The sequence below is a fragment of the Giraffa tippelskirchi genome, chromosome 5 (assembly GCF_054371585.1).
Source record: "Giraffa tippelskirchi isolate mGirTip1 chromosome 5, T2T-mGirTip1v1.2.pri, whole genome shotgun sequence".
In the NCBI taxonomy this organism is placed as follows: Eukaryota; Metazoa; Chordata; class Mammalia; order Artiodactyla; family Giraffidae; genus Giraffa; species Giraffa tippelskirchi.
Genome location: NC_137279.1, coordinates 44833276 through 44842578, shown reverse-complemented (window position 1 = coordinate 44842578; position 9303 = coordinate 44833276). Strand labels below are relative to the sequence as shown.

General features: G+C 40.0%; 1 long non-coding RNA gene across 1 annotated transcript; it reads right to left on the bottom strand.

The window, feature by feature from the left end:
• Window positions 1-979: 979 nt before the first annotated feature.
• Window positions 980-1539, bottom strand: LOC145506199 (uncharacterized). Its single transcript, XR_014053614.1, has 2 exons — window positions 1394-1539; window positions 980-1177 (listed from the first exon to the last, which is right to left on the bottom strand). It is a non-coding gene; the product is annotated as an uncharacterized LOC145506199 (long non-coding RNA).
• Between the last annotated feature and the right edge of the window lie 7764 nt (window positions 1540-9303).

The following is a 9303-nucleotide window of genomic DNA, read 5'->3' as shown; positions in this document are numbered from 1 at the left end:
CTTGTGATGCAAAACTCCTTTTTATACACTAAGTTCTATTAGTTTTTGAAAAGTCTTGTCACTATGAACACTGTTGCAAAGCAGGAATAGATTGCTTTCCTGATATAGAACAGCTTTGATTTTTCAGAGAGTCTGACTTCATGCTCTGAGTTCCCAGAACAGTGTTGGTTTACATTTTCTACACTTTTGCTAGCCCTTGTATTTTGACCCTTTATCAGTTCAGCATATATTAAATTTTTGTTTCCAATCATGTGGTGGCCATTGCTGTACCCACATGAGACCTCTCCTAGTAACCATAGTTCTGAAATTCATTTCGTTAGCAGAATTTAGGCTTTGAAGGGACCATGTTGATCCTCATTAAGATTTCTGGGAGCCCAATACCAAGTCCATTAAGTTTGACATGGGGGAAAGAAAATTGACACAAAAAATTAAGTAACTTACTTCCGGTAGTGTTTTCTGAGATGTGTATCAGAGAAAAGAGATCAGTAATCCAACAGATTTGAGAAACTGCACATCAGATCCTTCTTTTTGAAGGCCTCAATGCACAGTAACATACTGAACGCTTAGAAAGGCCCTGCAGTAAAGAAATATGTTTAACTTTGTTTAATTCGGTGTTAGCTAAATTTATTGGTCCACAAAATGTCTTTTAAAAACTATATAACATCAGTGTCTCAGGGAAGGTAATTTGGAAAATTATGACTTATAATTACTATAAAGAAAAATATGTTATTCAAACCAACTATTAAAAATTACAAGTCAATCAGAGAAAATTGAATATTGATTGAATATTTGATGACATTAATAAGCTATTATTAAGTGTGATAATGAGATTCAGTCTGTGGGTTTTTTCTTGACTCATTATCACATGCTGAAAGACTTACAAGTAAAATGATTTAGTATCTTAAATTTGCTTCAAAATTTTCAAGGCCAGGGCAGCTAAAAGTAGGTGATGATATGAACTGACATCAGACATCAGTTGGTAACTATTTAAGTTTTTTTATTTTAAAGAATGTTTTCATGTTTTCTTAAATTCTTTTCTGACACTGGAGATCTGAGTACTTGATTACTGTTTGATGGCATGAAGATTCTTCAGTGAGTATCTCCAAGTAACTTCCAATTTGCATGATAGTGGTAAGATGGTTTGGCTTCCCAAGTGGCTCAGTGGTAAAGAATTTGCCTGTTAACGCAGGAGACACGGGTTTGATTCCTGGGCCAGGAAGATCCCCTGGAGAAGGAAATGGCAACCCACTCCAGTGTTCTTGCCTGGGAAATCCCATGGACAGAGGAGCTTGGCAGGGCTACAGTCCATGAAGTTGCAAAAAGAGTCAGACAAAACTTAGTGACTAAACAACAACTAAAGCAAGATGGTTATTTCTAAGCAGATGCTAAATACCTGGATTAGGAGCATTCCCCAAGACCAACTCAAGGCTGTCACCATGCAATAAGCACTTGTTAATCAATGGGTTGACTGGGTGGAGGACGCAGGAGTATTCCAATTCTAATGCTTCTCACCTATTCATACACTTTATTTTTATGATGGAACTTTGCTAGGATTCCAGAACCTTTAGCTAGTCCAAAGATCTCATTTGACAACTTAAGCAAGGAGTTCCAGAGATTGTATCCATCATGGTGAGCTCTGGTGGCTCAGAGACAGAATAGAGGAAAGACATGGTTTTAGAACCTGAATAGGGTGTTCCTCTATGCATCATCACTTTCTAGCTGTGAGATCTTAAGCAAATCATTTTGGTTCTTTGGGCTCTGTTTCTTCACCTGTAAAATTGGAATAGTAACAATAATAATGTTGTTGTTGTTTAGTCACTAAGTCATGTCCTACTCTTTTGAGACCTCGTGGACTGTAGCCAGGCTCATCTGTCCTTGAGATTTCCCAGGCAAGAACACTGGAATGGGATGCCATTTCCTTCTCCAGAAGATCTTCCTGACCCAGGGATCAAACCCTCATCTCCTGCATTGGCAGGTGGATTTTCTTTTATTTTCTTTTTAACCACTGAACCACCAGAGAAGTCCAAGAACACTGGAATGGGTAGCCTACCCCTTCTCCAGTGGATCTTCCTGACCCAGGAACTGAACCAGGGTTTCCTCAATTGCAGGAGGATTCTTTACCAACTGAGCCATCAGGGAAGCTCCCCTGAACCACCAGGGAAGCCATAATAATAATATCTCTCATAAAGCCATTGTGACTATTAAATCAGAAGTTCTATTTAATGATCATGTTCATCACCATCAACATAATCTTTCTTGTCAGTGGTGGGGAATGCTTGTATTATGAGTAACTCCCAGTCAAGTTGTATAAGTCCTTGTTTCCAACACACAATGGGAAATAGTTATTAAACTAATGGAAATAGGTAGCTGCTAAGCAATCACAATAATTCAAAAGAGGCACAAAATGGGCATTATGTATCTACATTAGGAAATATTTTTTCTCTTTTGAATACCTTTTACAATAGTTTAAGTGAGAAAGGCAAGAAATACCACTCTGATCTTTATGAAAACAGAAATTTGGTTAAATCCTAAATATCCAAATTTTATCAGTGATGTGTTGCTGGTACCATTGCTATTATAGGTTATTCTTGTGATAAATATTTGTAATATTCCTGAAAAAGGCATGTGTGGAGTGAATACTTACATTTTGATTTCTACTTACTTTAATAATGGAATTCCTAGGTGGTGCTAGTGTAAAGAATCTGCCTGCCAATGCAGGAGACAAAAGAGACTCGGGTTTGATCCCTGGATTGGGAAGATTCCCTGAAGTAGAAAATGGCAACCCATCCTGGTATTCTTGCTTGGAAAATCCCATGGACAGAGGAGCCTGATGGGCTACAGTCCATGTGGGTGCAAAGAATCAGACATGACTGAGTGAACACACACACACACTTTAATAATAATTAGAAATATATCACCTCAGGAAAAAAAAGATGAAAGTGATGATGCAATAATGAGCTTAGGCATCCAAATCTTCCTTTCAAGGAATGTTTAGTCTTCATGTATCTTTAATTTCCCTGCACAATTCCTTTAAGAGCTCGAATAATTGGTTCAGATGATTTTAGACAGTTAACAAATACATATTTTTAAAATCTTCATTTTTTTTCATTCTTCTTGGATTGTCATGATGATTTCTTAGAACTTAAAAGAAAATATGCTACAGATATTCAGAAAATTTTGGCAATATAAACCACCTCAGATTTTCGTTTTGTACATAAGCACCAAGGGGAGAGTGTTATGATCCAAAGACTCAGGCTTTATAGAACAGCAGACTTGGATTCCACTGTGAGAAGTATTTCACTTAAAAATTTTTTTAATTTGTTTATTTATTTATGGCTGTTCTGGGTCTTCATTGCTGCATGGGCTACTCTTTAGTGCATTGGCTTCTCTTTGCAGTCATTTCTCTTGCAGCTCCTGGGCTGTCACACCCTGGCTCAGTAGTTGTGGTACATAGGATTAGTTATCCCACAGCATGTGGAATCTTCCTGGACCAGGGATTGAACCTGTGTCCTCTGCATTGGCAGGTGGATTCTTTACCACTGAGCCACCAGGGAAGGCCCAAGAATGATTTCACTTTTGCTAAGCTTTGATTTCCTGTCTATAAAACAACTTTACTTACTGATTAATTCAAGAATTGAAAGGTAAAAAGCATGCAAAGATTGGCACATAAGCTGCTAAACATTAACTATTTTCAGTGAACAATTGTCGAATGACCGTAGACATTTTTAAAAGTCTTGATCAGAATTTTAAAAATCTTGACAACGTCTGCCAGACTATCCTCTTCACTTGTTCTCTGTTGATTGTCTCTACTTCTGGCCTGCCAACTAGAAGTGAAAGCATTGTATGCCCTTCTCTCCTTGGAGAAGCAAGATTTTCATTTACAATCTCTATTCTCTGAGAGGCTGAAAAATGTTATTCTTGTGTAGACTCTATGACTTGTTGTGGTTGTTGGAGTGGGAGTGACATTCTCTTGTGACTTTGCACTTACTAAGTCAGAGGGAAAGTCCCTGAAGGGCTCCCTTAACGTCACTGAATGCTACTACTCTGACTACCGCTGAGAGATGGTTCATGGAAAAAGATGTTAAACAGCTTAATTGGACCATTACCTACCTAATGAATTGCCATGAGAACTGAGTATCTTTCTTGAGACTTTTTTTTTAAAGGTACCTTGAAAATAGGGGCTTTCCAGGTGGCTCAGTGGTAAAGAATCTGCCTACCAATACAGAAGATGCAGGTTCAATCCCTGGGTCAGGAAGATCCCCTAGAGGAGGAAATGGCAAACCACTCCCGTGTTCTTGCCTGGGAAATCCCATGGACAGAGGAGCCTGGTGGGCTACAGTCAATGGGTCACAAACAGTCAGACATGACAGAGCAACTGAACATGCATGCACCTTGAAAATATACAGGTCAGGTTTTTAATCATTTATTCTATGCTTTCTGGTAAGTGAACAAGTTGTTGGACACAATTCCTAATAAAGTCCAAACCCAGGAGTACTTCCTTGTATAAAAATGTATTTATCCAAGGGAAAAAATGGTTCTGAGGGTCCTATGATCTCTCAAAGGGTCTTGGACTTTGCTTTTCTTCCTTTCTCTTTTCTTTGTGATTAAAACAAAGACACAATATCAAAACAAAATCCTGGAAACTAATCAGCGACTCTACTGAAAGCTTCCATTTCACTCAAAAAGGCAAATACAAGTAGATTTGTATTCCCAGTTTTACCCTGCATCCAGCATGTATGGATAGTCTATTTTCTCAATGTATAAGTAAACCATTCTAGTCGTAATAAAATGCACATGAGTGCCCAAGTTCATAGACATGTTCACTGACTCCAAAGGGAATTTCTCAAACTAGTTGAGATGCTAGTTGTCCTTATAGATTTTAAATACCAGGGTGTTTCACTGTTTCATTTCCTTATTAGGATGGTATGGTATAGTCTTAGCCACATATATTCTCTTTATCTCTTGAATCCCATTATTTTCCTGAGCTCACACTCAGATAAATAAAGCCCACAGCTTATTTTCTTGGGCTCCAACATCACTGCAAATAGTGACTGCAGCCATGAAATTAAAAGACACATGCTCCTTGGAAGAAAGGCTATGACAAACTTAGACAGCATATTAAAAAGCAGAGACACAACTTTGTTGACAAAGGTCCATATAGTCAAAGCTATGGTTTTTCCAGGAGTCATGTATGGATGTGAGAGTTGGGCCATAAAGAAAGCTGAGTGCAGAAGAATTGATGTTTTTGAACTGTGGTGTTAGAGAAGACTCTTGAGAGTCACTTGGACTCTCAATCCTAAAGAAAATCAGTCCTGACTATTCATTGGAAGGACTGATGCTGAAGCTGAAAGTGCCAATACTTTGGCCACCTGATGCGAAGGACTGATTCACTGGAAAAGACCCTGATGCTGGGAAAGATTGAAGGCAGGAAGAGAAGGGGACGACAGAGGATGAGATGGTTGGATGGCATCACCAACTCGATGGACATGAGTTTGAACAAGCTCTGGAAATTGGTGATGGAGAGGGAAGCCTGGTATGCTGCAGTTCATGGGGTCACAAAGAGTCGGACACAACTGAGAGAATGAACTGAACACTCAGATAATGAAAGGAACACTTAGATTAAAAATAAATAATTATAACTAGTAATTGTGCTCTGCACATTATTTATTAATCCTCCATTTCATACCTTATGAGGACAGCTCTTTATTCTTGAAATTCATTGTTGAGAGTCATGGTCTGCAGAGAGTAAGTAGGAGTTTAAAGTGATTGGTACCTGATGATAGGTTTTTGTCAGAGATTGCTGGAGTAAACTGAAAGCAAATGTCCTGGCCTATCTGAAGGACCCAATTCTCTCCCCAGATGTGAGAAACTAGCATGCATTCAAGTGAACTAGAGCATGAAAGTATTTGAATTAATTTAGAGTTGGAAAGAGACTGAACCTCTCTCTCATTGACAACACAGTGGGATATGATCTTCAGTAAATGACAATCACATGCATATTCCTCCAGGCTCTAATAATACACTATTCTCTTGCCTATTGAGGGTCCAAAAACAAAGAACTCTTGATCAAGGCACAGACAGACTTAGCATTTCTGTTGTTTACTTCTGATCATCTGGAGTCATTGGTTTAAGGTTACACAGATTTGAGAGGCAGAGGGATTCAGTCATATAAGTAAAAGGGGTCCACATAGTCAAAGCTATGATTTTTCCTGTAGTCATATACGGATGTGAGATTTGGACCATAAAGAAGGCTGAGCACCAAAGAATTGATGCTTTCAAATTGTGGTGCTGGAGAAGACTCTTGAGAGTCCCTTGGACAGCAAGGAGATCAAACCAGTCAATCCTAAAGGAAATCAACCCTGAATATTCATTGGAAGGATTTGTGCTGAAGCTGAAGCTCCAATATTTTGGCCACTTGATGTGAAGACCCAACTCATTGGAAAGGACCCTTATGCTGGAAAAGATTGAGAGCAGGAGAAGGGGGTGACCGAGGATGAGATGGTTGGATGGCACCATTGATCCAATGGACACAAATTGAATCAATGGACACGAATTTGAGCAAACCTCGGGAGACAGAGAAGGACAGGGAAACCTGGCATGCTGCAGTCCATGGGATTGAAAACAGGTGGACACAACTTAGTGACTGAACAACAACAATGTTAAAGAGGCAAGAAAAACAATATTGCAAAGAGGGGAGGGGAAGACAAGAGACTAGGCAAGTTCCAAAGCAGAGGCAGGTTGGGTTAGAAAAATGGGACTTACTTCACAAGACTAGGGGAGAGCTGAACAATAAACATGAGACCAAGATAAAAATGAGTGTCCTATTTGATTAGCCTTAAAGAATCTCCTCTTTGTGAGAATCAGTTGGACCTGAATAAAATGTCTCCAACCAGAAGGCAACTTTCTTCCACCTAACTCATTAACGGGAAGGCTAGACTAATGAGCAATATCCCAGATAAGGCTGATTTGGATGTCATTGTCTCTTCAGTATCTGCTGGGTGACTCTAAGGACCAAAAGCATCTTAGCATACTTAACCTATTGATCATTAGGAAAGGAGCAAAGAGGGCAGCAGTCTGGACTCTGGAAGCAAAAGTCACCAGGGAAATGGAGCTCGGCTCAGTCTTGTGCCCCTGTTATTTCTCTCAGGCCAGCAGATCAGGCCTTTTGGTTATCCTTAGATCTGAGTTGGGAATGGATCCATAGATCCCGGTGAGCATCACAAAAATTCCTGGAAAAGTGTTTTGAGCCAGAGCTGTCACTTAAACAATTTAGGACATCCAGGGGGCACAGCTACATTTCATTGCCCCAGCTGGCTTGTATGCAGTTCTGGTCTGTGATTAAGGGTGGGTAGGATTAACGTCCTTTTGACAACAGTTCAGAGTCGTTCAGTTGTTTCCGACTTTTTGTGACCCCATGGACTGCAGCACACCAGGCCTCCCTGTCCATCACCAACTCCTGGAGTTTACTCAAACTCATGTCAGTTGAGTCGGTGATGCCATCCAACCATCATTGACAACAGTATCCATCCACAAACGACAAGGATAGAGTTTATTTCTTAAGAGTACTCTCAACCTGAACATGATTTGTGGCTGGCTTTCCAAATGAGCTGTAACTTTCTGGAGAAGCTCCTACTTCACCCTGGCAACAAATACATTCTTTACCCTGAGGATTCTAAAACCAGTTTCAACCTAAGTTAGAAGCTAGAAGGGGGAAAAAAAATCCCAGTGCCTCCTCTCAAACTATGAGACTTTGTGCACAAAAACATACATGGACAGGCCCAAGGGCAAGGACCATGTAGTGTCCTCTGCTCCACGCCCAAGCCTGGCATGTAGTAAATACTCCATAACAATTGATAAATAAATGAGTATAAGAAATGATCGGATGAATGACTATAAATTCTTTAAGCATTAGATTCAAGCTCATTTGTAAACTTAATGGTAAAGTTTAATCCAAATAATCATTTTACTTGTATTTATCTGCAGAATTTCTTCAAGGGTAAAGAAAAAAAAAAAAAAACCAAGAGGAGTAATATGGGAAGCGCTTCCCTGGTGGCTCAGTGGTAAAGGATCTGCCTGCCAATGCAGGGGATGAGGGCTCGATCCCTGGGTCGGAAAGATCCCCTGGAGAAGGAAACGGCACCCCACTTCAGTATTCTTGCCTGGGAAATCTTATGGGTGGAGGACCGTGGCAGGCTACAGTCCACGGGGTTGCGAAGAGTCAGATACAACTGAGTGACTGAAAAACAAATTGTTTAAGCCACCCAGTCTGGGATACTTTGCTCTGGGCAGCCCTAGCAAACTAACAGACTCTCCTTTCTGCAACCTCTATTTACTCCTCCCCTTCCCCAACCAGGAGTAACTTACTATCTCTGACCTCCCAGGTCTTCTCAGCAGAACTGCTTCATCTGAGGCTGTCTGTACTACACAGGACTCCAAGTTCTAGAGTCCTTTGATTCAATTCAGGGATCAACTGCCACTCCTGCTCATGTAAGAGGTGCTGTCACAGGACCAAGGAGCAGAGAAGATGCTGCTTCATGGTTCTCACAGCACCATCTCAGTTGACCTCTTTCTAGGTCAGTCTCATTGGAGTTTGCTGCTGCTGTTGCTGCTAAGTTGCTTCAATCGTGTCCGACTCTGTGCGACCCCATAGACAGCGGCCCACCAGGCTCCGCTGTCCCTGGGATTCTCCAGGCAAGAATACTGGAGTGGGTTGCCATTTCCTTCTCCAGTGCATGAAAGGGAAAAGTGGAAGTGAAGTCGCTCAGTCGTGGAGTTTTCTAGGTAAATGCAATAAACTTATCAACAAATTCCTATCTGGATCATTGTGGATCTTCTAATCTAAATGCTTCCTCTAGGAATGTACTTCAACAAGGTACTCTTGAGATGAGGAACATTATCTCATTTATTCAACATTTAGTGAAGTACAAGGCACATCGAAGATGCTCAACAAATCTTGTTTCTAGAATCAAAGTGATCCTCTTGCTTCCTTTTAGACACTTCAGGTGACTGAGAGCTCATTACTTACGGACATGACAATTTCTTAGCATAATGATTAAGACACATATTTAGGAAATGCACATGATAATTAACATATTATGAATATAATTTAGATTAAAATTATAAAAAGGAAATAAACATTTCTTATTTATAGCTTTGGAACAATATTCTTTCAATTGGATTTAGCTCTGATATATGAAAATAATTTAATTTCTCTTAGACTTCAAACCTATTATTTAATCATCAGATATCTTTTGACACCCTACTGCATATTATAGGTACTGGTACAGAGTGCTGAAGAGACCA